This window comes from Mirounga angustirostris, unplaced genomic scaffold (genome assembly GCF_029215605.1).
Source record: "Mirounga angustirostris isolate CCGP_5_RB_7025 unplaced genomic scaffold, mMirAng1.0.hap1 SCAF_3, whole genome shotgun sequence".
In the NCBI taxonomy this organism is placed as follows: domain Eukaryota; kingdom Metazoa; phylum Chordata; class Mammalia; order Carnivora; family Phocidae; genus Mirounga; species Mirounga angustirostris.
This window is the reverse complement of record NW_026991711.1, coordinates 76,717,106-76,743,029: the sequence shown is the minus strand read 5'-3', so window position 1 is coordinate 76,743,029 and position 25,924 is coordinate 76,717,106. Positions and strand designations below refer to the sequence as shown.

Genomic DNA, 25,924 nt, shown 5'->3' with positions numbered 1-25,924 from the left:
ACATACATTTAAAGTTCTGTCTTTTCATGGCTTGATTGCTCATTGATTCTTATCAATGAATAATGTAGCAATATTCTGTGGTATTAATGCATCTATTTGTTTTTTCATTCACCTATTGAAGGCCATCTTCATTTCTTCCAGCTTTGGGTTAGTATGAATAGAGCTTTATAAACATTTACATATAGTTTTTTTTCTGTGGGCATAACTTTTCAAATCAGTTGGGTAAACACTAGGCTCAACAAGGTCATCAATGAGTTGAACAGAAAAAACATGGACGACGTCATCGCCCAGGGTATTGGCAAGCTGGTCAACCACCAGTGCCTGCTGGTGGGGCTGTCGCCATTGGGTGGGGTGCCGTCTCCGCTGCCCCAGGGTCTGCAGCTCCTGGATCCGCAGCAGAGGAAAAGAAAGACGAGAAGAAGGAGTCGGAGGAGTCGGATGACGACATGGGATTCGGCTTGTTTGATTAAGTTCCTGCTCACCCCACCCACTGGCAAATAAAACCCTTTTTATGTAAAAAAATAAAAATAAATAAAGACAATTTCTGGGTGCAATTTCTGGATCATATGATTAGATTATGTTTACATTTGTAAGAGCTGCTAGACTGTCTTTCAAAGGCGTTGTACCATTTTGGGTTCCCACCCGCAATGAATTGAAGTTACTGTTGTTCCCTATCCTAGCGATGTTTGGTATTGCCAGTTTTCTGGATTTCAATCATTCTACTTGTTGTGTAGTGATATGCTGTTGTTTTAATTTGCAATTCCCCCATAAATAACAATGTCCAGCATCTTTACATATGCCTATTCACCATCTCTTTGGTGAGATGTCTGTTTAGATCTTATGCCCAACTTTCTAATTGGGCTCTTTTCTTATATTTGAGTTTCAAGAGCTCTTTGTATATTTAGAGACAAGTCCTTTATTAGTTATGTGTTTTCCAAATATTTTTTCCCAGTACGTTGCTTTTCTCTCCCTCTCCTTAACAGTTGTTTTCCACAGAGCAGGAGTTTTTAATTTTAATACAATCCAATTTATCAGGTTTTTTTTTTCTTCATGGATAGTGGTTTTGGTGTTATATTTAATAACCCATCATAACCCTTCTAGAAGTTTTATACTTTTGCATTTTACATTTAGGTCTATATGATCCATTTTGAGTTAATTTTTATAAAAGAGGTAAGGTCTCTGCCTAGATTCTTTCTTTTTCTTTTTTTCATTCCTTTTTCTTTTCTTTTTCCTTTTATATATGGAAATTCAATTGTTACAACAATATTTGCTGAAAAGACTACCCTTTCTCAGTTAAATTCCTTTTGCCTATTTATCTAAGATCAGTTCACTATATTTGCATGAGTGTGTTGTGGAGCTTTGTATTGTATTCCACTGATCCATGTCTATTTTGGGGGAAAATATCATTGTGTCTTGATTACTACAGCCTTATAAGTCAAAGTCATGTGGGACCAGCCCACCAACTCTGTTCTTCTTCACTGCTGTGTTGGCTAATCTCGGTCTTCTGCTTTCCACCCAACCTTTAGAAACATGTTATTGTTTCTGGTGCTTGAAATTTACAAAATCCCACATCTTTGTTGTTAATGTAAAAGGTGTTGTGCTTTTAATTTCAAGTTCCAGTTTTTCATTGCTGGCATATAGGAAAGCAATTAAAATTGTATGCTCTTATTCTATCTTGTCAGCTTGTTTTAATCCTTATCAGTTCCAGAAGATTTTTGTTGTTGATTCTTTAGGATTTTTTACATAGATAATCCTGTCATCTGCAAACAACCACAGTTTTATTTCTTTCTTACCAATCAATATATTTTTTAATTCAATTAACCAACATACAGTACATCATTAGTTTCAGATGTAGTGTTCAATAATTTATCAGTTGTGTATAACACCTAGTGCTTATCACATCACATGCCCTCCTTAATGCCCATCACCCAATTACCTCATCCCCCCACCCACCTCCCCTCCAACAACCCTCAGTATGTGTCTTATACTTAAGAGTCTCATGGTTTTTCTCCCTCTCTGATGACTTCACATTCACTTTTCCCTCCTTTCCCCTACAGTCCTCTGCTCTGTTTCTTATATTCCACATATGAGTGAAAACATATGATAATTGTCTTTCTCTCTTTGACTTATTTTGCTCAACCTAATACCCTCCGATTCCATCCACGTCAGTGTAAATGGTAGGTATTCATCCTTTCTAATGGCTGAATAATATTCCATTGTATATATATATCACATCTTCTTTATCCATTCATCTGTCGATGGACATCTTGGCTCTTTCCACAGTTTGGCTATTGTGGACAATGCTGCTGTGAACATTGGGGTGCATGTGCCCCTTTGGATTGATAAGGAAAATCTGTGCCCTAAGATGGCCAACCAAGCCAGCAAAAGAGTCCCACTCCTTGCCCCAGGGCTCTTCCGGGTTCTTCTCCCTGCTCTGCTTCCTGCGTGCACCAGTCCGGGTTCTTCTCCCAGCCCTGCTTCGCACGCGCCAAAAATGCCAAGTATGCGGAAGTAGAAGTGTATAAATTGCCCCCTTTGTGTTTGGGGCTCAGACCTTTGGAGACCACTCTCCTCTGAACCCGCCAGTGTTAAATAAACCTCCTATCCTCCAAGATCTACGGGTGCCTTTTGGTTCTTCCATCGGGCAATCCAGTCCCCATAACAGGATCACTACATTTGTATCTTTGGGGTAAATACCCAGTAGTGCAATTGCTGGGTCGTAGGGTAGCTCTATTTTTAACTTCTTGAGGAACCTCCATACTGTTTTCCAGAGTGGCTGCACCAGCTTGCATTCCACCAGCAGTATAGGAAGGTTCCCCTTTCTCTACATCCTTGCCAACATTTGTTATTTCCTGTCTTGTTAATTTTAGCCATTCTGACTGGTGTGAGGTGTTATCTCATTGTGGTTTTGATTTGTATTTCCCTGATGCCAAGGGATTTGGAGCATTTTTTCATGTGTCTGTTGGCCATTGTATGTCTTCCTTGGAGAAATGTCTGTTCATGTCTTCTGCCCATTTTTTGACTGGATTCTTTGCTTTGGGGGTATTGAATTTGAGTTCTTTATAGATCTTGGATACTTGCCCTTTATCTGATATGTCATTTGCAAATATCTTCTCCCATTCCATAGGTTGCCTTTTAGTTTTGTTGATCATTTCCTTTGCTGTGCAGAAGCTTTTTATCTTGATGAAATCCCAATAGTTCATGTTTGCTTTTGTTTCCTTGCCTTTGGAGACATGTCTAGCAAGAAGTTGCTGCAGCCAAGGTCAAAGAGGTTGCTGCCTGTGTTCTGCTCTAGGATTTTAATGGAATCCTGTCTCACATTTAGGTCTTTCATCCATTTTGAATTTATTTTTGCATATGGTGTAAGAAAGAGGTCCAGTCTCATTCTTCTGCATGTTGGTGTTCAGTTTTTCCAACACCATTTGCTGAAGAGACTGTCTTTTTTCCATTGGATATTCTTTCCTACTTTGTCAAAGATTAGTGGCCATAGAGTTGAGGGTCCATTTCTGGATTCTCTATTCTGTTCCACTAATCTATGTGTCTGTTTTTGTGCCAGTACCATACTGTCTTGATGATTAGAGCTTTGTAATATAGCTTGAAGTCTGGCACTGTGATGCCACCAGCTTTAGTTTTCTTTTTCAACATTCCTCTGCCTATTCAGAGTCTTTTCTGGTTCCATACAAATTGTAGGATTATTTGTTCCAGCTCTGTGAAAAATGTTGATGGTATTTTGATAGGGATTGCTTTGAATGTGTAGGTTGCTCTGGGTAGCATAGACATTTTAACAATATTTATTCTTTCAATCCATGAGCATGGAATTATTTTCCATTTCTTTGTGTCTTCCTTGATTTCTTTCATAAGTGTTCTGTAGCTTTGAGTACAGATCCTCTACCTTTTTGCCTAGATTTATTCCTAGGTATTTTATGGTTTTTGATGTAATTGTAATTGGGATCAATTCCTTAATTTCTCTTTCTTCTGTCTCATTGTGAGTGTATAGAAATATAACTGATTTCTGTACATTGATTTTATATCCTGCCATGTTGCTGAATTGCTGTATAAGTTCTAGTAATTTGGGAGTGGAGTCTTTTGGGTTTTCCAAAGTATCATGTCATCTGCAAAGAGTGAGAGTGTAACTTCTTCTTTGTCAGTTTGAATGCCTTTTGTTTCTTTTTGTTGTCTGATTACTGAGGCTAGGACTTCTAGTGCTATGTTGAACAACAGTGGTGAGAGTGGGCATCCCTGTCGTTGTGAAAGTGGGCATCCCTGTAGTGTTCCTGACCTTAGGGGGAATGTGTTCAGTTTTCCCCCATTGAGAATGGTATTTGCTGTGGGCTTTTCATAGATGGTTTTTATGATATGGAGGTATGTTCCCTCTATCCTTACACTATGGAGAGTTTTAATCAAGAAAGGATACCATACTTTGTCAAATGCTTTTTCTGCATCTAATGAGAGGATCATATGGTTCTTGTCCTTTCTTTTATTAATGCGATGTATCAGGTTGATTGATTTGCAAATGTTGAACCACCCTTAGAGCCCAGGAATAAATCCCACTTGGTCATGGTGAATAATACTTTTAATGTACTGTTGGGTCCTATTGGCTAGTATCTTGATAAGAATTTTGGTATACATATTCATCAGGGATATTGATCTGTAATTCTCCTTTTTGATGGGATCTTTGTCTGGTTTTGGGATCAAGGTAATGCTGGCCTCATAGAACTGAGTTTGGAAGTTTTCCTTCCATTTCTATTTTTTGAAACAGCTTCAGAAGAATAAGTATTAGTTCTTCTTTAAATGTTTGGTAGAATTCCCCCTGGGAAGCCATCTGGCCCTGGACTCTGGTTTGTTGGGAGATTTTTGATTACTGTTTCAATTTCCTTGCTGGTTAGGGGTCTGTTCAGGTTTTCTATTTCTTCCTGTTTCAGTTTCAGTAGTTTATAAATTTCCAGGCAGCCATTTCTTCCAGATTGCCTAATTTGCTGGCATATAGTTCCTCATCATATGTTCTTAAGATTGTTTGTATTTCCTGGTGTTGGTCATGACTCCCCTCTTTCATTCATGATTTTATTAATTTGAGCCCTTTCTCTTTTCTTTTTGATAAGTTTGGCAAGGGGGTTTTTGATCTTATTAATTCTTTCAAAGAACAGCTTCTAGTTTCATTGATCTGTTCTATTGTTCTTTTGGTTTCTATTTCACTGATTTCTGCTCTAACCTTTATTATTTCTCTTCTTCTGCTTGGTTTAGGCTTTATTTGCTGTACTTTCTCCAGCTCCTTTAGGTGTAAGATTAGCTTGTGTAGTTGAGACTTTTCTAATTTCTTAAGAAAGGCTTGTATTGCTATGTAAGTCCCTCTTAGGACAGCCTTTGCCATATATCAAAGGTTTTGAACAGTTGTGTTTTCATTTTCGTTTGTTTCCATGAATTTTTAAAATTTTTCTTTAATTTCCTGGTTGACCCATTCATTCTTTAGTAGGATGCTCTTTAACTTCCAGGTGTTTGAGTTCCTTCCAAGTTTCCTCTTGTGACTGAGTCCAAGTTTCAAAGTATTCTGGTCTGAAAATATGCAGGAATGTTCCCAATCTTTTTGTATCAGTTGAGACTTGATTTGTGACCCAGTATGTGATCTATTCTGGAGAATGTTCCATGTGCACTTGAGAAGAATGTGTATTCTGTTGCTTTGGATGGAATGCTCTGTATATATCTGTGAAGTCCATTTGGTACAGTGTGTCATTCAAAGCCCTTGTTTCCTTATTGACCTTCTGCTTAGATGATCTGTCTATTGCTGTGAGTGGGGTGTTTAAGTCCCCTGCTATTATTGTATTATTATCTATGTGTTTCTTTAATTTGGTTATTAATTGGTTTATATAATTGGCTGCTCCCAAGTTAGGAGCATAAATATTTATAATTGTTAGATCTTCTTGTTGGATAAACCCTTTAAGTATGATATAGTGTCTCTCTTCATCCTTCACTATAGATTTTGGTTTAAAATCTGATTTGTCTGTTATGAGGATTGCTACCACAGCTTTCTTTTGGTGTCCATTAGCATGGTAAATGGTTCTCCACTCCCTCACTTTCAATCTGGAGGGGACTTTAGGTCTGAAATGAGTCTTTTGCAGACAGCATATGAATGGGTCTTGCTTTTTTATCCAATCTGATACCCCGTGTCTTTTGATTGGGGCATTTAGACCATTTGATTCCAAGTAACTATTGAAAGATATGAATTTAATGCCATTGTATTGCCTGTAAAGTCCCTGTTTCTGTAGATTTTCTGTTTCTTTCTTATCTATGTTACTTTTGGGCTCTCTCTTTGCTTACAGGATCCCCTTTAATATTTCATGCAGAGCTGGTTTAGGGATAACAAATTCTTTTAGTTTCTGTTTGTCCTGGAAATTTTTTATCTCTCCTTCCATTCTGAATGATAGCCTTGCTGATATAGTATTCATGGCTGCATGTTTTTCTCATTTAGTACCCTGAATATATCATGCCAGCCCTTTCTGGCCTGCCATGTCTCTGTGGCTATGTCTGCTGCCAGCCTCATGTTTCTATCCCTGGAGGTTAAGACCTTCTTTTCTTGAGCTGCTTTCAGGATTTTCTCTTTATCTCTGAAATTTGCAAACTTCACTATTATATGTCGGGGTATTGATCTATTTTTATTGATTTTTAGAAGAGTCCTCTCTAACTCTTGGACTTGAATGCCTGTTTCCTTCCCCAGATTAGGGAAATTCTCAGCTATGATTTGCTCAAATATACCTTTTGTCCCTCTATCTCTTTCTTCTTCCCCAGGGACCCCAATAATTCTAATATTGTTTTGCTTTATGGTATTGCTGATTTTTCAAAGCCCCCCCACCATGGTCCATTAGTTGTTTTTCTCTTTTTCTCAGTTTCCTTCTTATCCATCAATGTGTCTTCTATGTCACTATTTCTTCGCCTTATATACTCTAGCTGTTAGAACATCCAATTTAGACTGTGTCTCAGTTAAAGCATTTTTAATTTTGGCCTGATTAGATTTTATTTCTACACTATGAGATTCTCTAGTGTCTTTTATGCTATTTTCAAGCCAGTTAGTAACTTTATAATTGTTATCCTAAGTTTCAGCTCTGACATTTTACTTATATCCATATTAATTAGATCTGTGGCAGAGTATTACCTCTGGTTCTTTCTTTTGTTGTGAATTCCTCCTTCTAGTCTTTTTGCTCAGAGAAGAATGGATTAATGAGAGAACAAAATCAAAAATGTCAACCATGACCTAAGCAAAATACACACTAGACAAATCCAAAGAGGTCAGAAACTAAAAAAGAGAAGAAAAAGGAAAAAAGGCGAGGGGAAAATATAATCTCTCAGGTGGACAAAATAGGTTGATTCACTTGTTCCTTGGTGTATATTGGTCTGTTAGAAGACACTAAACCCCAAAATTGTAAAGAAAGCAAAACTTACATATATAAATAAACTGAATACAGTGAAAGGAACCCAAAAATGAAGAATATATCTATAAAATGTGAGTGTAAAAAATGAAAGTTAAAAAAAAGACTTAAAAACAAAGAGTTGATAAAATAAGAAATTCATTGAAAAGGAAAAAAAATAGAAAAGGAAAATTTTAAACTAAAAGAAATGAATCACGAGAAAAAAAACTCAAATTCTGTATTCTATTTTCCCTTAGTACTGGAGTTTTGCAGTCCTGTGTGCTCAGTAAACTTAGTATTCGCCTATTGTTTCAGCTGGTCTTCTGGGGGGAGGGGCCTGCTGTGCTGATTCTCAGGTATCTTTGCCTGGGCGGAGTTGCACCGCCTCTTGCCAGGGGGCTGGGTTCCATGTAAGCTGTTTCTGGTTGATATACATGGCTTTTATTCCCTGAATGCTTCCTGCGCATCTTTGGAGGATGCAAATAAAATTGGCCCTGAAGCTGAAAAATCGTGATCCCCTCTCTTCAGTAAACTGTCAGGGATAAGCATCTTCACTTTTGTGAGTGCCAAACTCTGCAGGTTCCTGTAGTGCGTGCCTGCACCAATCTTCCCTGGGGGAAGGCAAAGTGTCCCCAAGTTTCTGCCCTTTGCACTGTCCCCACATGGAAAGCAGTCACCCAATCGTGCTGGTTCAAAGTTTATGGCAAACGGAGCTGAGAGTCCACTCCCAGTCTCGCTGGCCATAGCTTATTTCCCTGCTCCAATGCTTGGGAACTCTGCCAGCTCAGGCACCCCATTCTTTCTGTGACCCCAAGGATCCTGAGACCACACTGTCCCACCTAGAATTCTGCCTCACTTCACCACCTGTGCACCTTTCAGGCGGGGATGTCCCTCACTGGAACAGATTTCTAAAGGTTCTAATTTTGTGCTCTGTGGCTATATCACTTTCCAGTAGGCAGCTTATGGAGGCTCCCTTGCCCTGCCATTATATCTTCCATTATATCCCCTTTGGTTCACTTCTCTGTACCTCCCACCTTGCAGAAAGTAGTTGCTTTTCTATTTGTAGAATTCCAGCAATTCTTTTCTTATATCTCAGGTTGAATTCATAGGTGTTCAGAATGATTTGATAGTTATCTAGTTAAATTCAAGGGACCAGACGAAATGAGTTCCCCTACTCTTCTGCCATCTTGCCTCCCCCTCCCAATCAATATGCGTTTTATTCCTTTTCTTTCTTATTGCAATTACTAGGAATCCTAGTATGATGTTGAATAGGAGTGGAGAGAGAGGCCATCCTTGCCATATTCCCTATTTTAAGAAGAAAACATCCTGTTTCTCATCATTTGTATGATGTTACTATAGGATCTTTTTTTGTAGATGCACCTTATCAAATTGAGAAAATTCCCCTCCCTTCCCAGTTTGCTCAAAGTTTTTAGCATGAATAATTGGTGATTGGTGATTTTTTTAAATGATCTTCATGCAACAATTGATATCACCATGTGATTTTTCCTCTTTAGCCTGTTGATGTGATGGATTACATTAATGATTTTCAAATGCTGAATCTGCCTTGCATAACTAGAATAAATCTCACTTAGTCATTGTGCATAATTCTTTTTATACATTGTTTGGTTCAATTTGCTAATATTTAGGTGAGGATTTTTCTAAATCTCAGTTTATGAGAGACATTGGTCTATAGTTTTCCTTTTTCTAATGTCTTTATCTAGTTTTATATTACAGTAATGCTAATCTTATAAAATCAGCATGGAAGAGTTCCTCTGTTTCTGTTTTCTAGAAAAAATTTTAGAGAATTGGTATCATTTCTTCAATAAATGTTTAGTAGAATTCACTAGTAAAACCACCTGGGTTTCTTGTTTTCTTTTTTAGATTAATTTTTTATTCAATTTCTGTAGTATATAGATGCCTATTCTGATTATCTGTTTCTCCTTGTATTTTTTGGTAATTTGTGTTTTTCAAGGAATTAGTTCATTTCATTTAAGTTATTACATTTGTGTTCATAATACCCCTTATATTGAATTGTTTATAATATCCCTTTATTAGTGGTTTATGATATCCCTTTTATCCTTTTAATGATTAATAGTAGTGGTCCTGCTTTCATTTCTGATATTAGTAATTTATCCCTTCTCTCTTTTTTTCTTGGTTAGCCTAACTAGTGCCTTATGACTTCATTGATTTTTTCAAAGAATTTGGTTTTTATTTACTCTATTGATTTCTTGTTTTCAGTTTCATTGATTGTTGCTCTATTTTTTTGTTATTTTCTTCTGCTTGCTATAGACTTAAATTGCTCTTCTTTCTCTAGTTCCCTAAGGTGGAAGATTAGATGATCAATTCTATATTTTTCTCCTTTTCTAATATATGCATTCAGTACTATAAGTTCTCCTCAGAGCACTGCTTTCAGTGAATCTTAGTAATTTTGCTAAGTTGTATTTTCATTTGGTTCAACATATTTTTGTTTTCCTTGAGACTTCTTTGAACCATGTGTTATTTAGGAGTGTATTTTTGGGGTGCCTGATGGCTCAGTTGGTTGAGTGCTCAACTCTTGGTTTTGGCTCAGGTTGGGGCATGGGATTGAGCCCTGTGTTGGCTCCACACTCAGACGGTAGTCTGCTTGAAGATTCTCTCCCTCTGCTATTCCCCCTACTCTCTCTCTATCTCTTTATATAAAATGAATAAATAAATCTCTTAAAAGAAAGAGTGTGTTGTTTATGCTCCAAATACTTGGGAATTTCCCAGCTATTTTTATTTTATTCATTTCAAGTTTAATTCTATTGTGATCTGAAAGCACACTTTGTCACATTTCTATGCTTTTAAGTTTGTTAAGGTGTGTTTTGTGGCCCATAGTGTGGGTTATCTTGTAAGCTTGAAAAGTATCCGAACTCTGCTATCATTAAATGAAGTATTCTATGAATATCAGTTAGATACCACTGAATAAGATGATGCTCAATTTAAGTCTATCATTACTGTCTTCTTGCTGGATCTATCAGTTTTAGAAATAATGATGATGAGGTCTCTAATCATAATAATGGATTATCTACTATTTTTCAGCTTTATTAAGGTATAGTTGATAAATCAAATTAAATATTTAAATATTTAAAGTAACAACATGGTAATTCAATATAAGTGTACATTGTGAAAAGATTCCCACCATTGAGTTGATTAACCCATAAATCACCTCACATATTACCTTTTTAAGTGGTCAGAACACTTAAGTTCGGTGGTTGTAACAAATTTCAATTATACAATATTGTCAACTATAGCCACCATGTTATACATCAGATCCTAAGATCTTATTCATCTTATAACTGAAAGTTTGGATCCTTTACCCACCTCTCCCCATTTCCCTCAACACCCAACTCCTGACAAATACTATTCTACTCACTGTTTCTATGAGTTCAACTTTTTTTTTAAGATTCCACATATAAGTGATATCATATGGTATTTATCTTTTCTCTGCTTATCTTCTTTCAATTAGCATAATGCCCTCAAGGATGAACCATGTCACAAATGACAAGATTGGTTTTGTCTGAAATTAATGAAAGTACTCCAGCTTTCTTTTGATTAGGGTTAGCATGGTATATTTTTTCCACCCTCTTACTTTTATCTGTGTCTTTACATTTAGTGAGTTTGTTATAGGCAATACAGTTGGGTCATTCTTTTTTTCTCCACTCTGACAGTCTCTTTTTTTTAATTAGCATGATTATTGATACAGATGGGTTAACATCTACCAAAACAGGTAACTTTTTCCATTCCCTGCACTTGTTCTTCATTTCTTTTTCTCCATTCCCTCCTTTTTCTACCTTTTCTGATATAAACTGAGCATTTTATATTATTCCATTTTCTCACTTCACTTAGTATATCACTTATACTTCTTTTAAAAAAATTCCTTTTTGCATGGTGATTAATATAACATAATAAAATAAAATTTAAAAATTCTTTTTTTAAAAAATGCAAAATTTACTATGAATCTAAGTCTTTTCATGTAACACTATACTGCTTTTAGGGGTAGTGCAGGTAGCTTATAATCAAGTATTCTCAAGTTCTCTTTATCCCTTATAATATTGCTGTCATTCATTTTACTTATTCATATGCCATATGCACCCAGTAAATCACTACAATATTAATTTGAAAACAGAAGCTATCTACTCAGTTAATTAAGAAAAATAAATTATTTTATTTTACCTTCATTTATTCCTTCTCCACCTTTGTTCCTCTCTTTCTGTAGGTCGAAGTTTCTGCGCTGATCTACTCTTCACAGATTCCCTCCAATTTTGTTTGTCTGATAGAGTCTGTTTTTTCTTTACTTTAGAAGAATGATTTCACTGGATAAAAATTTTTAGGTTGGTATTTTTCTACTTTAGCACTTCAAATATTTCAGTCTGCTTCCTACTTGCATGGTTTCTAATTTGAAGTCTAATATAATTCTTATCCTTGTTGCTTTATAGATGTTATTTTCCTCTGGATTCTTTCAAGATTTTCTTTGTCTTTGCTTTTCTGCAGTTTGAATGTAATATGTCTAAGTGTCCACTTTTGGTATTTGTCTTGATATTTCCTAAGTCTTCTGGATCTGTGGTTTGTTTTCAGCCATTAATTACTTTAAAAATTTCTTCTATTCCTTTATTTCTTTATTTCTTTTCTGATATTCCAATAATGCTTATATTGCTTCTTTTGTAATTGTTCCATAATTCTTGAATATTCTATCTTTTTTTTTTTTTTTGTCTTTGCATTTTGGTGTAGTAATCTATTGAAACGTTTTCAAGTTTACTGAATATTTCCTTGGCTGTATTCAATCACAGGGATTCTTTTCTTTTTCAGTGTTTATGATTTCTAGTATTTCCTTTGGATTCTTTCTAATAGTTTGTCTCTCTGCTTACATTGCCCATCTATCCTTGTGTGTTGCCCACTTTTTCCATTAGAACAATTAGGATATTAATCAGAGTTAAATTAAATTCTCTCACTGATTATTTCAAAAGTTTTGTCACACCTGAGTCTCATTTTGATGTTTGCTTTGTCTTTTCAGAGTGTGTTTCTTGTCTTTTGGGGTTCTTTCATTTTTATTTTTGTCTTTTAGCATACCTTGCAAATTTTTTGTTGAAAGACAGACATGATGTATCAGAAAGAAGGAAACAAGGCAAACAGGACTTTAGTGTGAGATTTTATGTTAATTTGGCTAGGAAGTGGGGAGTGTTTAATGTTTGCTCTAGCTGCAAGTGCCAGAGGCTTCATTGTCCTCTAGCATTCTTGTTTCCTTTTTCTCCCTTAGTGTCTTGAGGTTTTCCTAAAAACTCCTACTTAAGTAGAGTTTGTGTCTTGCAGCTCTTTAAACCATAATCCACTGTAATATACTGGAGTCCTGTTAATCCAGAGGTAAGATGTGGCAGAAATAAAGCATTTCCTATCTTTTAATTAAATCTCAGTCTTTTAATGGCCCTGAGTCCCTGGGCTGTGACCTTCAGAAGTGTTTCTCAGCTTTCTAGGTAAAACAGCAAGGCTAGAGGGGGCTGGAGCTGTCTCATCACCTTCTACCTGGTCTGATAAGGCTCTGCTAAAGTCTTTTTCCTTGGAGAGTAAGTAAGCCTTTGTTATAGAGAATGCTCTAGATGTATTTCAGTATGGTTACTTTTCCTTCTCATCCTGCCAGGAACAAGAGATTTTTCTTCCGTTTTCACCATGAGAATATGATTGAGTTCCTGCAATAAAAACCCATGAATATATAAGGCATCCCTAAGCCTAGACCACAGGAGCTGCTCACTTTCAAGCTTTGGATCTAAAGAAAGCCAAACAATAGACTCATAATCATTCAACAGACTCTTTTTGGTTTTGCTGCTGTGGTTTAAGACACCGTGTACATCCTAAGAGGTATCAGACTTGATACATATTTCAACTTTTAATTGGAGATGAAGGGCTTATACAAAACTTTTGCAGTTTTCTTTTCAGAACTTCATGCCTGAAACTTAATTCTACATTGTGAATTTTCCATTGCAATTTCTACACTGGAAATATTTCTGTCACTTCAAAAATAAGTATTGATCCCCTTTTTAATGTGCAAAGCACTGTGATTCCACTATACTTAATACAAAGCTAAGAAAGATAGAATAGGCTTTTCTGTTAACAAAACTATATTATACAATATAGATGTTTTCAAGTGCCACCCTCAATTTGAACCTTGAGTTAATTAACTGGGTATGATGAGTAATATACAGTAGATATTTTTTCCCAATCTACTTTTTAAATTAATTTATTCCATTGCCCTCCTTTAGGAAGATTCACATCAGAAAGATAGGTGAATTATCAGCCACCTAATCCACATTATTACTATGAAATAGCAGTTTACAGAGTATTGGAAATATTAAGACCAGAAACTCCTTACATGGGTTTTTATCACACTCTGCCCGCCCCATCTGTGTATGACAACTAGTCCAGTGTAAGACTCCCTGGGAGAAGTCCATACTGACTGTGGAGGTCCCTCTAACTATGCAACCTTCCTACCAGACAGAGGAAGAAGCAGTGAGCCAGGCCTCTGGAAAATGCTTTGTCTAGTATTGCAGACCTTTTCTCCACCTGTTTTAGAGAGATGATGCAATCTTGCCATGTGCCCATTGGAAGTTTAGAGTCAAACAGACTTAGTTTTGAGTTGACTCCACTTTTTGCCCTATTAGCTTTTTGACTTTGTTAATTTCCCCAAATTTCTACTTTGTCATCTATAAAATGGAGATGCATGCCTATCTCATTGCCTAGTATATGATTAGGGTTCAGTTAAGGACACTAAATTACTTATGGGAAATATATTTCTAATTTCAGTGCTATTACAACAACAGCATCATATTAAGTAAGAAGAACAAAGGGGAAAAAAAAGAAAGAACAAAGGCCAAAGGTGGTTGTAGAGCTCTGTAAATGCCAAGGACTAAAGTAAATGTGCAGTCCCAGGTTATCATCTGTCATCTAGTGGCAAAGTGACAAACAGCACTGTGCACATCTATCCACCCTATACAAGTCATCCTCATACCCCATAGGAAAACATGAAGACCACTTTCAGCACAGAGCATAAGCTGTTAGTTCAATACATGATTCTTTCTTTCAAACAAGGTGAGGTTAAAAGGGGATTAAAAAGGGAATCAATACTTATTTTTGAAGTGACAGAAATATTTCCAGTGTAGAAATTGCAATGGAAAATTCACAATGTAGAATTAAGTTTCAGGCATGAAGGTCTGAAAAGAAAACTGAAAAAGTTTTGTATAAAGGCATATAAAATATTCATAAGATACAAGTTGTTAGAGAGGACTTTTAAGAAATATCTTTTCAAAGATCCGACAGAAGGGAAAAAAGAGATTTGGAGAAGTTGTTTTGTATGACAAATGTTTAAAATCAAATTCTCGTGTAGAAGGCAGATGCAGCTGAGCGGCATTAGTGTGAGCATCAACACCTAGACTCTAAATGGGCTGAAAACAAGATGGTGAAGCCAAATGCTTGATGAAGATTTGGGGAAAAAAGGGAAGGAGACAAGGCTACCTTGGGGATCAAGACTCAATGGATCAAGCAGAAATGCTGTAGCATCAAAGGGCATAGCTGCTTTGCAGAGGGTTAGATGTTTCTCTTACTCTAACCTTTGTCACATTGTAACATTTCTTTAATTCCAGACTCCCCCATGGACTGTGAGCAGCAGGAGGGAAAAGGCCCTGTCTGTCCTGTTCACCATCGTATCCCTGCATGGAGAACTATGCCAGGAGAATAAAACATTACAAGAAAAGTGGGAAAGAGTGAAGGAAAATAGGTTTTGAAAGTTAAATAACTGTGCTCAGAGGAAACAAAAACAAAGCATTAGTGAAATATTGTTGTCTTGGAAACAAAAGACTGCAAATTTCAGTAATATTATGTACGGTTATAATAAAATGAGTTAAAAAATGACAAGTTACTTAATGAAAGGTAAAAATTACTATCTAAATGGGAGAGGTAATCACCATAGATGTGATCATTGCATCAAAACTTACCACTGTCCTAGTAAGTTTTATTTCCTGAGTAATTTCATGACAGGAAATGATCTCTTATCTAGAGAATCTAGAAGATGCATAAGCTACTTCAATGCTAAATAGTGTCAGGATTTTTTCCTGTGAAGCAGGATGAAAAATAAACCATTTGACTGTATACTGACTATGAAAATTAAATTATAGTTTTCTATTTTACCCAAAGAAAGAAATAGTTTTAAGAGCTAATCCTTCACATTTTTAATGACATATCCATAACATATCCTTTTAATTCGGTCCAAATGTAGTTATTTATTAATCTGAAAATAATAACAGTTTTTCAGCAAACTTTTGCAAATGTATTAATTTAGGAACTCTCTGAACATCGTATCTGTATTAAGCATATAATGTTTTAATGCTAATCAAAGGAGTTTTTCCTTCTGGTGTTTTTCTCTATTCTAATTTTCTTCATATCTTCCATGAAGGGCTCCTGTTTGAAATACTTTAAAGATTTTTTTTTTTTAACTTTCATCCTATAGTGCTGCCCTAACCCATATCTTTCACTTGCTAAAATAATGCTTTTCTTTAGTTATAATTGCATAGTGAGAATGCTATCAGCATAGAATGGTGGTGTTTTCTATAATTCACATAATAGGTTTTGGTGTTGTCTGCATGAATTCTAGTCAACATTGTCTTTAAAACCTCTAAATAAAAATTACTAGTCTTCACCTGAGAAATTCTACATGAATCAGTGAAAACCATATCTTCCTGATGTACTCATACATCCTAAAACACTTTTGTACAAGTACATCTATAGGTAATCCATGTGGTATCGTATCTTGATTATGCAAAATGACATACAGCATAATTTGCTCCTAGGTCGGAAATAGAATAGTCACTTAATCCACAACCCCCAGGGCACTGTGAGCAGCACCTCTTCACTATGCTCACTACAAATTTGACAACTGTAGACTATTTTCAGGCTGCAGCTTCTGGGCTCACAGCTCCCACAAGCTGTTCTGTTCTGAGCCATGCATAACAACCAGCAGCAACCATTCAGGGCTTCCCATTGAACATCTGCTGCAAACAGAGAGAGATCATTACAATGCACTGCCCCATTTCTTTTTTCCTCAACTACCCAGAACAATTTTTACTGACATGTTTTAGGTAAACTGGGCAAAGAGATGTGGAATTTGAAACAGTTCTTTTATGCCCAACTTATTTTCTTTGTTTTAGCTGTTAACTAAAAATTAAAAAATGATAGCAATAATTATCTCATCATTGACCCAAGCCTCAGCACCTTCATTCTATCCCATCCATGTTCCTCCTTCCTCTCTTTCTCATAACCTCAGTGCTCTTTTAGAGGCTTTATATTTTGACCTATAAAAGTCACCTCGTATATTATTACTTTTCTCTGTGTCCTCTATAACACGATGCCACATATTTTCATTTCTAGCACATCTGCATAGGGCTTCCTTTATAGAGATTGTATGTAGTTATTGATTGGTTTTCTTTCTATCTTTTCTTTTTTTTAATTGATGGACAAAATCTAAGCTTCTCCTCCAGGGTAGTCTATGCAAGAGATGCTTATACTTGTCTGTACTTCTGCAGCTTCTACTTCTTCTTCCTAATACCTCCCTCTTCGTGTGCATGTGTATGCATGCATGTGCACAAATGTATACACACACAGTCTGTCTTCTGTCTGAAAGGCAGACTGAAATCAGCTGAATTTTTTTTCTAAAATGTCATTCAGCTGTCTTGTTTATTCTGTTCTTATTTTTTCAGTCTGACTTCCTTTGTGAAATGTTCTCTTCCCTCAGCTTCTGGAACATCACCTCCTCTGAGATTTTCTCTTAGCCGTTCTGGACACCCTTTCTCTCTGGACTTTGCAACTTCCATTTTCCTCTCCCCATATTTTAAGTTCCTCAGGACTTCTTTTTTCTCTCTATGTAGTTAAATTCAACCAAGAATGAACTTGAGAATCACAGGTCTTGCCACAGTCCAACTGGATCAGAACATAAAAGGGGTGTGTCCTTGACATAGTCTTTGAAAGATAGCCAGTGTGATTCTAAATGTGCCCCTGATTGTCAAGACTCTTCTGGGCAGAGCCCCCATGGAGAGTTCATCCGTTCGCAAGGCTGTCACTATAAACTAATATGTTCAGGAGTGACAAGTCTGTCTTCCCCCTGAACTCTAAACCTACTTACCAGTCATGGGATTTCCACAGGCAACTCAAATTCTACATCTTCAAACATGAGCGGATTTCCTTCCCTACAAAACAATTATTCTATTATGTTCTCTTTATTTTTGACTAGTATTTCCCTTCATGTTTCCTTATCTCCTTCTTCATTCTTATCCCCCACATCCAACCTGCCAACCCTATATGTCCCAATCCTGTCCAATTTTCCCCATCTCCTAACAGTGACCATCTCACCTCTCATCTGCTGACAACCCCTCCCACATGTCTAATGACTTAATTGGTCTCCCTGTATCTTCTCTTACTCCCAGGCAATCCACAATGCATTCAGAATTGTCTTTAGAAATAATTCCCCATTGTCAGCAGGTACAATCCAAGCTTTTTTGTTTTGTTTTGTTTCTTTTTTTTATTTTTTATTTTAACTCCAGTAGAGTTAACATACAGTGTTATATTAGTTTCAGGTGTGCAATAGAGTGATTCAGTAATTCTATATATTACTCAGTGCTCATCAAGAAAAGTGTACTCTTAATCCCTTTCATCTATTTCACTCATCCCTCCATCCACCTCCCCTCTGGTAATCATCAGTTTGTTCTCTATTGTGAAGAGTCTGTATTTTGGTTTGTCTCTTTTTTCTCCTTTATTTATTTATGTTTGTTTCTTAAATTCCACATAAGAGTGACATTATATGGTATTGTCTTTCTCTGACTGACTTCACTTAGGATAATACTCTCTAGCTCCATTCATGTGGCTTCAAATGGCAAAATTCCATTCTTTTTTATGGCTGAGTAATATTCCTGTGTGTGTGTGTGTGTGTGTTTGTACACATCTATCATCTCATTTATCAATTTATCAACAGACACTTGGGTTGCTTCATATTGTGATATTGTAAATATTGTTGCAAGAAACATAGGGATTCATGTATTCTTTTTTTTTAAGATTTTATTTATTTATTTGAGAGAGAGAATGAGATAGAGCATGAGGGGGGGTAGGGTCAGAGAGAGAAGCAGACTCCCTGCCGAGCAGGGAGCCCGATGCGGGACTCGATCCCGGGACTCCAGGATCATGACCTGAGCTGAAGGCAGTCGCTTAACCAACTGAGCCACCCAGGCGCCCTGGGATTCATGTATTCTTTTGAGTTATTTTTTTCATATTCTTTGGGTAAACACCCAGTAGTGTGACAATCCAAGTTTCCAAAAATAACTACCACTAAAATATATCTGAAAAAAAGCTGAATGTATTTCTTCCAAAGCAAGGGGGAAAAATGAAGAATCTTTTCCATTTTGAAGGAAATGGGGTGTTCTTGTTCTATTAGGCACTAAGGAAAGAAAGTTTTGGGATCAGCTGACTTCCAATATGGAATTTAGAGATTCATGCACATATGAGTTTTCATCTGGGAACATTTCCCTTCTGCCTGAAGAACAGGGTTTAGTTCTCCTAGTAGAGATGTGCTGATCATTATTGCTATCAATTTTTAAATTTTCTCTTTATTTCAAATTAGTTTTGAAGTACTTTTTCACTAAGCAAAGACTTCTAAGTTGGCAGTTATTTTCTTTAAATATATCATTCCATTGACTTCTGACTTAATTAGCTTTTTTAAGATGACAGCATTTCACAACCTGCTTCATATTTTCTAGGATGGCAATAAAACAAAACAGACACATGTAAACATCAAACAGATAATGTCAAATATTGGCTACTGCTGAAGATGTGGAGAAATCCTCATGCACTGCTGGTGAGAAGGTAAGTGGTGCAGCTGCTTTGGAAATAGTCTAGCAATTCTTCCAAACATTAGACATAGAGTTACCATTGACCCAGCAATTCCACTCTCAGGGACCTACCCAAGATAAACATACGTCCACCCAAATCTTTGTAAACAATTTCATATTCACATTTGCAGTTTCAGAGCAGGATTGATCATAATAGCCAGAACATGGAAACAACCCAAATGGCCATCAACTAATGAATGGATAAACAAAATGTGGCACAAGGAGGCATACCTCAAGTTACTGTACTTCATTTTATTGCACTTTGCAGGTATTGAGTTTCTTACAAATTGAAGATTTGTGGCAACCCTGTGTCAAGCAAGTCTATTGCCACCATTTTTCCAATAGCATGTGCTTACTTCATGTCTCTGTGCCACATTTTGGTACTGTTTGCAATATTTCCAACTTTTTCATTATTATCATATTTGTTATGGTGCCCTATGATCAGTGATATTTGATGTTACTATTGGAATTGTTTGGGGATGCCACGAACTGTGCCCTTATAAATTGATAAATTTCATCAATAAATGTGTGTGTTCTAACTGTTCCACTGACTAGCTGTCCCCCCATCTCTCTCCCTTTCCTTTATCCTCCCTATTCCCTGGGACACAACAATATTGACATTAGGCCAATGAATAACCCTACGATGGCTTCTAAGTGTTCAAGTGAAAGGAAAAGTCACATGTCTCTTACTTTAAATCAAAAGATAGAAATGACTGGGGCACCTGGGTGGCTCAGTTGGTTAAGAATCTGCCTTTGGCTCAGGTCATGATCCCAGGGTCCTGGGGTTGAGTCCAGCATTGGGCTCCCTGCTGAGCAGGGAGCCTGCTTCTCCCACTCCTTCTGCCCTTCCCCACTGCTCATTCTCTCTCTCTCTCTTTCTCTCTCCTCTCTCTCTAATAAATAAATAAAAATCTTTCTTAAAAAAGCTATAAATGATTAAACTTAGTGAAGAAAGCACATCAAAAGCCAACACAGGCCAAAAGTGAGACTTCTTGCACCAAACATTAGCCAAGTTGTGAATACAAAGGAAAAGTTCTTGAAGGAAATTAAAAGTGCTAATCCAGTGAACACATGAATGATAAGAAAGCAAAACAACCTTACTGCTGATATGGAGAAAGTTTAAGGTCTGGACAGAATATCAAACCAGCCACAGCATTCCCTTAAGCCAAAGCCTTATCCAGAGCAAGACCTTAACTCTCTTTAATTCTGCAAAGGCTGAGAGAGGTGAGGAAGCTGAAGAAGGAAATTTTTAAGCTGGCAGAGGTTGGTTCTTGAGGTTTAAGGAAAGAAACCATCTCTATAACATAAGTGTGCAAGGTGAAGCAAAAGTGCTGTGGAGAAGCTGCAGCAAGTTACCCAGAAGGTCCAACTAAGATAATTCATGAGGGTGGCTACACTAACAGATTTTCAACATAGATGAAACAAATGCCATCTAGGATTTTCATAGCTAAAGAGAAGTTAATGTCTGGCTTCAAAACATCAAAAGACAGGTTAACTATCTTCTTAGGGGCTAATGCAGTTGGTGACTAAGGGAAGCCAATGCTCAACCCTTACTTAGGTCCTTAAGAATTATGCTCTATCTACTCAGCCTATGCTCTATAAATGGAACAACAAAGCCTGGATGACAGCACATCTGCTTATAACATGGTTTACTGAATATTTTAAACCCACTGTTGAGACCTAGTGCTGAGAAAAAAAGGATTCCTTTCAAAATATTACTGCTCATTGACAATACAACTGGTCACCCAAGAGCTCTGACAGAGATGACCAACAAGATGAATGTTGTTTTCATGCCTGTTGACACAACATCTATTCTGCAGGCCATGAATCGAGGAGTCATTTCAACTTTCAAGTCTTGTTCTTTAGAAATACATTTTTTGAAAGGCTCTAGCTGCCATAGAAAGTGATTCCTCTGATGGATCTGGGCAAAGTCAATAGAAAACCTTCTGGAAAGGATTCACCATTCTAGATGCCATTAATAACATTTGTGATTCATGGGGAGAGGTCAAAATATCCACATTCACAGGAGTTTGGAAGAAGTTGGTTCCCACCCTCATGAAGGACTTAGAGGGGTTCAGGGCACCAGTGGAGATGGTTACTGCAGAGGCGGTGGAAACAACAAGAGAGCTGGAGTTAGAAGTGGGGCAAGATGATGGGACCACATTGCTGCGATTGCACAATCAAACTTGAGCGGTTGAAGAGCTGCTTCTCGTGGATGAACAAAGAAAGTGGTTTCTTGAGATGGAATCTGCTCCTGGTGAAGATGCTGTGAAGATTGTTGAAACAATAATGAAGAATTTAGAATATTACATCAACTTAGTTGATAAATCAGTGGCAGGGTTAGAGGATGGACTACAATTCTGAAAAAAGTTCTACTGTAAAATGCTATCAAATAGCATTGCATGGTACATAAAAATCATTCATAAAAGGAAGAGTCACTGGATGCAACAAACTCCACTGTTGTCTTGTTTTAAAAAACTGCCACAGCCACCCCAGCGTTTAGCAGCCACCAACCTGGTCAGTCAGTAGCCATCAACATGGAGGCAAGACCTTCCACCAGCAAAAAAGATTACAAGTCACAAAAAGCTCCAATGATGGTTAGCATTTTTTAACAATGAAGTATTTTTTATTTAAGGTATGCACATTTTTTTGCTATTGTTTTTAATGTTATTGCAACTTAATAAACTGCATAGTGATATAAACATAACTTTTATATGCACTGCAGAAATTTTAAAAAATGATTTGACACTTCATTGTGATATTTGCTTTATTGCAGAGGTCTGGAACAAAACCCACAATATCTTTAAGGTATGCCTGCATATACATACAATGGAATATTACTGGGTCACAAAAATAAGTTAAATAATGATACATGCTATAATGTGGATGAATTTTTAAAACATTTTACTAAGTGAAAGGAGCCAGTAGGAGAAGAACGCATGTTATATGATTCCATTTATATGAAATTTCCAGAATAGGAACATATAGAGACAGAAAGTGGTTGTGCAGGACTGGAGTGGGGAAGAAGGATTGGGACTGATGCTGAAGGCTATGAAGTTTGTTTTTTGGAGTGATGAAAATATTCAAAAGTTTGGTTGATGGTTGACAACCCTGTGAATATAAATTTTAAAAGCATTGAATCACACACTTTAAATGGTAAATTATATGGTATGTGAATATATTTCAATAAAGCTGTTACCAAAATATCAGGTGTATATCTAAAAATCTTGTTACATTGAAAATGTATGTTTTCTTGAGTTTGACATTTTCTTTTTGTCTTTGCTTTCTTGGAGTATTATTATGATGTACCAAGATGTGACTCATACTCACTTTGTATTTATCATACTAAAACTGTTTGTAGATCTTTTTTAGGCCATGATTGATTTTCCTCTGGTTTTATAAAATTCTCAGACACAATAACTTCAAATATTGCTTCTATTTCACTTCTTTGACATCTTTTGGTCTTCCTCATTGTATTCTACATGTCATTTACTCTGTCTCAGGTATTTCTCTAGCTAGCTAGCTATCATCTATATCAATTATCAACCTATCTACCTTTCTCATCTATCTAAACAGCTTTTAACAGTAAACTGAGTTCTTAATTTATTTTATTTTTCAATTTAAAAGTAGAATTGGGATTCTACTTTTTAGAGTTTACAATTCCCAGAGATGATTTACATGTGTCTCTTCCAGGGACTGGAGTTCCAGCAATGTGGGATCCCTTATTAGACTGGTGACCATGTGAAGCAGTGGTGCAGCCTCTGTGAGGTCTGCTTTGCCCTGTTGCTCTTATTTGTAAGGTGCAACTCCCAGCATCTCCATTCAAATCTTTGAGTTTTCATCAATGTCCCCCATTATCATATTGGTGGACTCAGGCTTCTAATTTCAGCCTTCCACCACAGCCCTGAAAGTTGTCTAAAGTACTGTCAGTATTTCATCTGTACATTTCCATAATTGGCAATCAGCAAATAACCCCAGAGAAACAGGGATCCCTTTTCTGAATTTCTGTCCTCTCTCAAATTTTGGCAGGTAGTTTTTCAATATATGCTTAGCTCTCTTGTGCCTTCAAACAGGTCCTCCCAACTCTCCACCCCCACTCTCAGCTCCTCTGCTTTTCTCAACAGGCTAGGTATTCTGAATTTTATATGGTACCATTATGGAAAGCAGAAGCCCCTCCCAACTTCACTTCTGCTAAAGGACAAATTGTGCCTACAACCTCTAAATAAATCTTTGATGTCTTTCTGGCATTTCTTTAAGGTAGCTCTACTACAATGATAGGGTTTTCTCCTTTCTATTGCCTAACTGAATGGTAAAAGGTAAATTTCTTTCTAAGTAATTTAAGAGAGTCTGAGTAAGTTTTTAGCTACAACTAGTGAATGAAACTATACCCCTCATTGTATTCTGCAACCAACATTCCTCCTATGGTCATTCACACTTAGTTTCTATTGTGCTTCTCAGGATACATGGTGTTGCTATTTGCCTTGTTTGACACTTGGATGTGCTGCATTCCTGGGAGTTGCCCTGTACTGATTCAGAGTAAAAAGAAGTGATAAGAAAGCAGAGAGGGGGAATTATCTACCTCCGATACATCATCCACATACAATGTTAACTGCAGGATTTGGGGTTGATACAAATCCTCTGTCTCTACTAGGGGAATAGAGAGTGAGCAGATAAAAGTCTTTCCCTACTCATCTCCTTGCTGTTCTTCTTACTGTCTTTGTGGCCTAAGACAAGTCACTAAGCTTTGATTTTTTGTTTGTTTGTTTAGTTTGAATAGACCTAAAAAAGTCATGATTCTCTTAAAAGATTAGAAAAGTACCAATTGATATTCCCAGTGCTATTGAACATCTCTCCATCCTTTACCTGGCTCCATGGGTGTTTCTGTGGGAAAAGTCAATCCATCAGAGCCACCAAGCTAAAAGTACAATCTAAAAACCTGGGCTTCATTAATTATAAATTGTTCTTCACTCTAATAAAAATAAATGTTAGGAGCAAAGTCTGTTGTAATGTAATTAGAATATATAATTGCACACTGGGGCAACTAAAATAATTTTTTTAGCAATCTCTGTTATTGTGCAAGCATTCTCACACCTAAATGTCATTCAATAATCAAATACAAATATCTATAGCCATGTAAACTCTTTCAATCAAAACTCTGTAATTTAATAGATTTGGATAGTGGGAGATACATATGTGCCTAATCAACCTGGCTACTGTCTTTTTATTTTCAGTTGCCCTGTATGTAGCAAATACCAGATATTATAGTAGTTCAATGAGTACTTGCTGAACGAATAAGAGAATAGTTAAATCATTAAATTAATTAATCAGTCAAATCGATCTATTGCATTTTCTGGTTATTGATTCTTTTTTCAAATTAGGCCATGTGATTGCCACTTATATAAACAGATATGAGGCACAGATGAAGGGACATACAGGAAGATATTTCAAAATTTTTAGAAGTTCTAGTGACACATTATGAGAGAATTTATTACATTTCAAAGATCAAAAAGGACACTCTAATGAAAATAATGCTGTAGACCTCAATGAAATTGAATAAACCACACTATTCATTAATTTTTGTTAGGTTTTCCAATACAAGGTGAAACAGTAACATGCTACCTCCAGATTCTTTCATTTTCTTCATCTCTTGATGTGGTCAACAGCAGGAATTACCAGACAATAAAACAGACAGTAATAAATATCCATGAACTCTATATTTGAAAACATTACAAATAGGCCAAAACAATAAGATTAAACTCTGTTACTTCCCAGCTTTTTTCTTGCAAAATATTCTATTATCACTTCTGACCAAGAATTCAATGTGGATGAGACTAAAAGCATGAAGGATTATTCCTCAAAATATAAGTTCCAGGATAATTAAAACAGCAAAGAATCATTTGTTTTTAATTTAGCATCCTTTGAGGGATAATTGGTCTATTTTAAGAACAAAGTTATTTAATGTAGCCAGGAGAAAAGGAAGCAAGGCAAGTGCCTCATTCTGTTGCAGCCAGAGTTAACTGTAGGACTGTGTTTAAGTTTTATTTCCTTTCAGTTACATGGACAGAAATAATTTGCTTTAAATCTCAGTCATTTAGAGATTATCTGTGTTGACCAATTACACATCGTCAATGCAACTGACCCCTTCCCATTATCTATCCCCCACCCTCAAGCTGTGCAAAGACTTAAAATTAAGCTCAAATTTGGGAAGGTGCAGAAACTCATTTGCTTTTAAGAAAAGTCCAGGAGAAATAAAGGATCAGTAAGAAACCTAACAGAAGTCAGAGTTTGGAAACCAGATTAAGTGAGAACCAGATCCTCTCAAAACATGAGTAAAGAGGGTGCACTACTCAGCTCAATCTAACCAGATGGCTGTACTGGGCTTTCATCCCCACCCAGTCAAAGATTAGTTGACCATAGAGTTGAGGGTCCGTTTTTGGGCTCTCTATTCTGTTCCATTGATCTATGTGTCTGTTTTTGTGCCAGTACAAAGCTGTCATCATCAAGACAGTATGCTTGAAGTCCAGAATTGTGATACCACCAGCTTTGCTTTTCTTTTTCAACATTCCTCTGGGTATATGGGGTCCTTTCTGG

At 36.6% G+C, this 25,924-nt stretch overlaps 1 pseudogene; it reads left to right on the top strand.

The window, feature by feature from the left end:
• Positions 1-270: 270 nt before the first annotated feature.
• The window catches only part of LOC123840777 (host cell factor 1-like), a 74,705-nt pseudogene continuing 49,051 nt past the window's right edge, over positions 271-25,924 (top strand).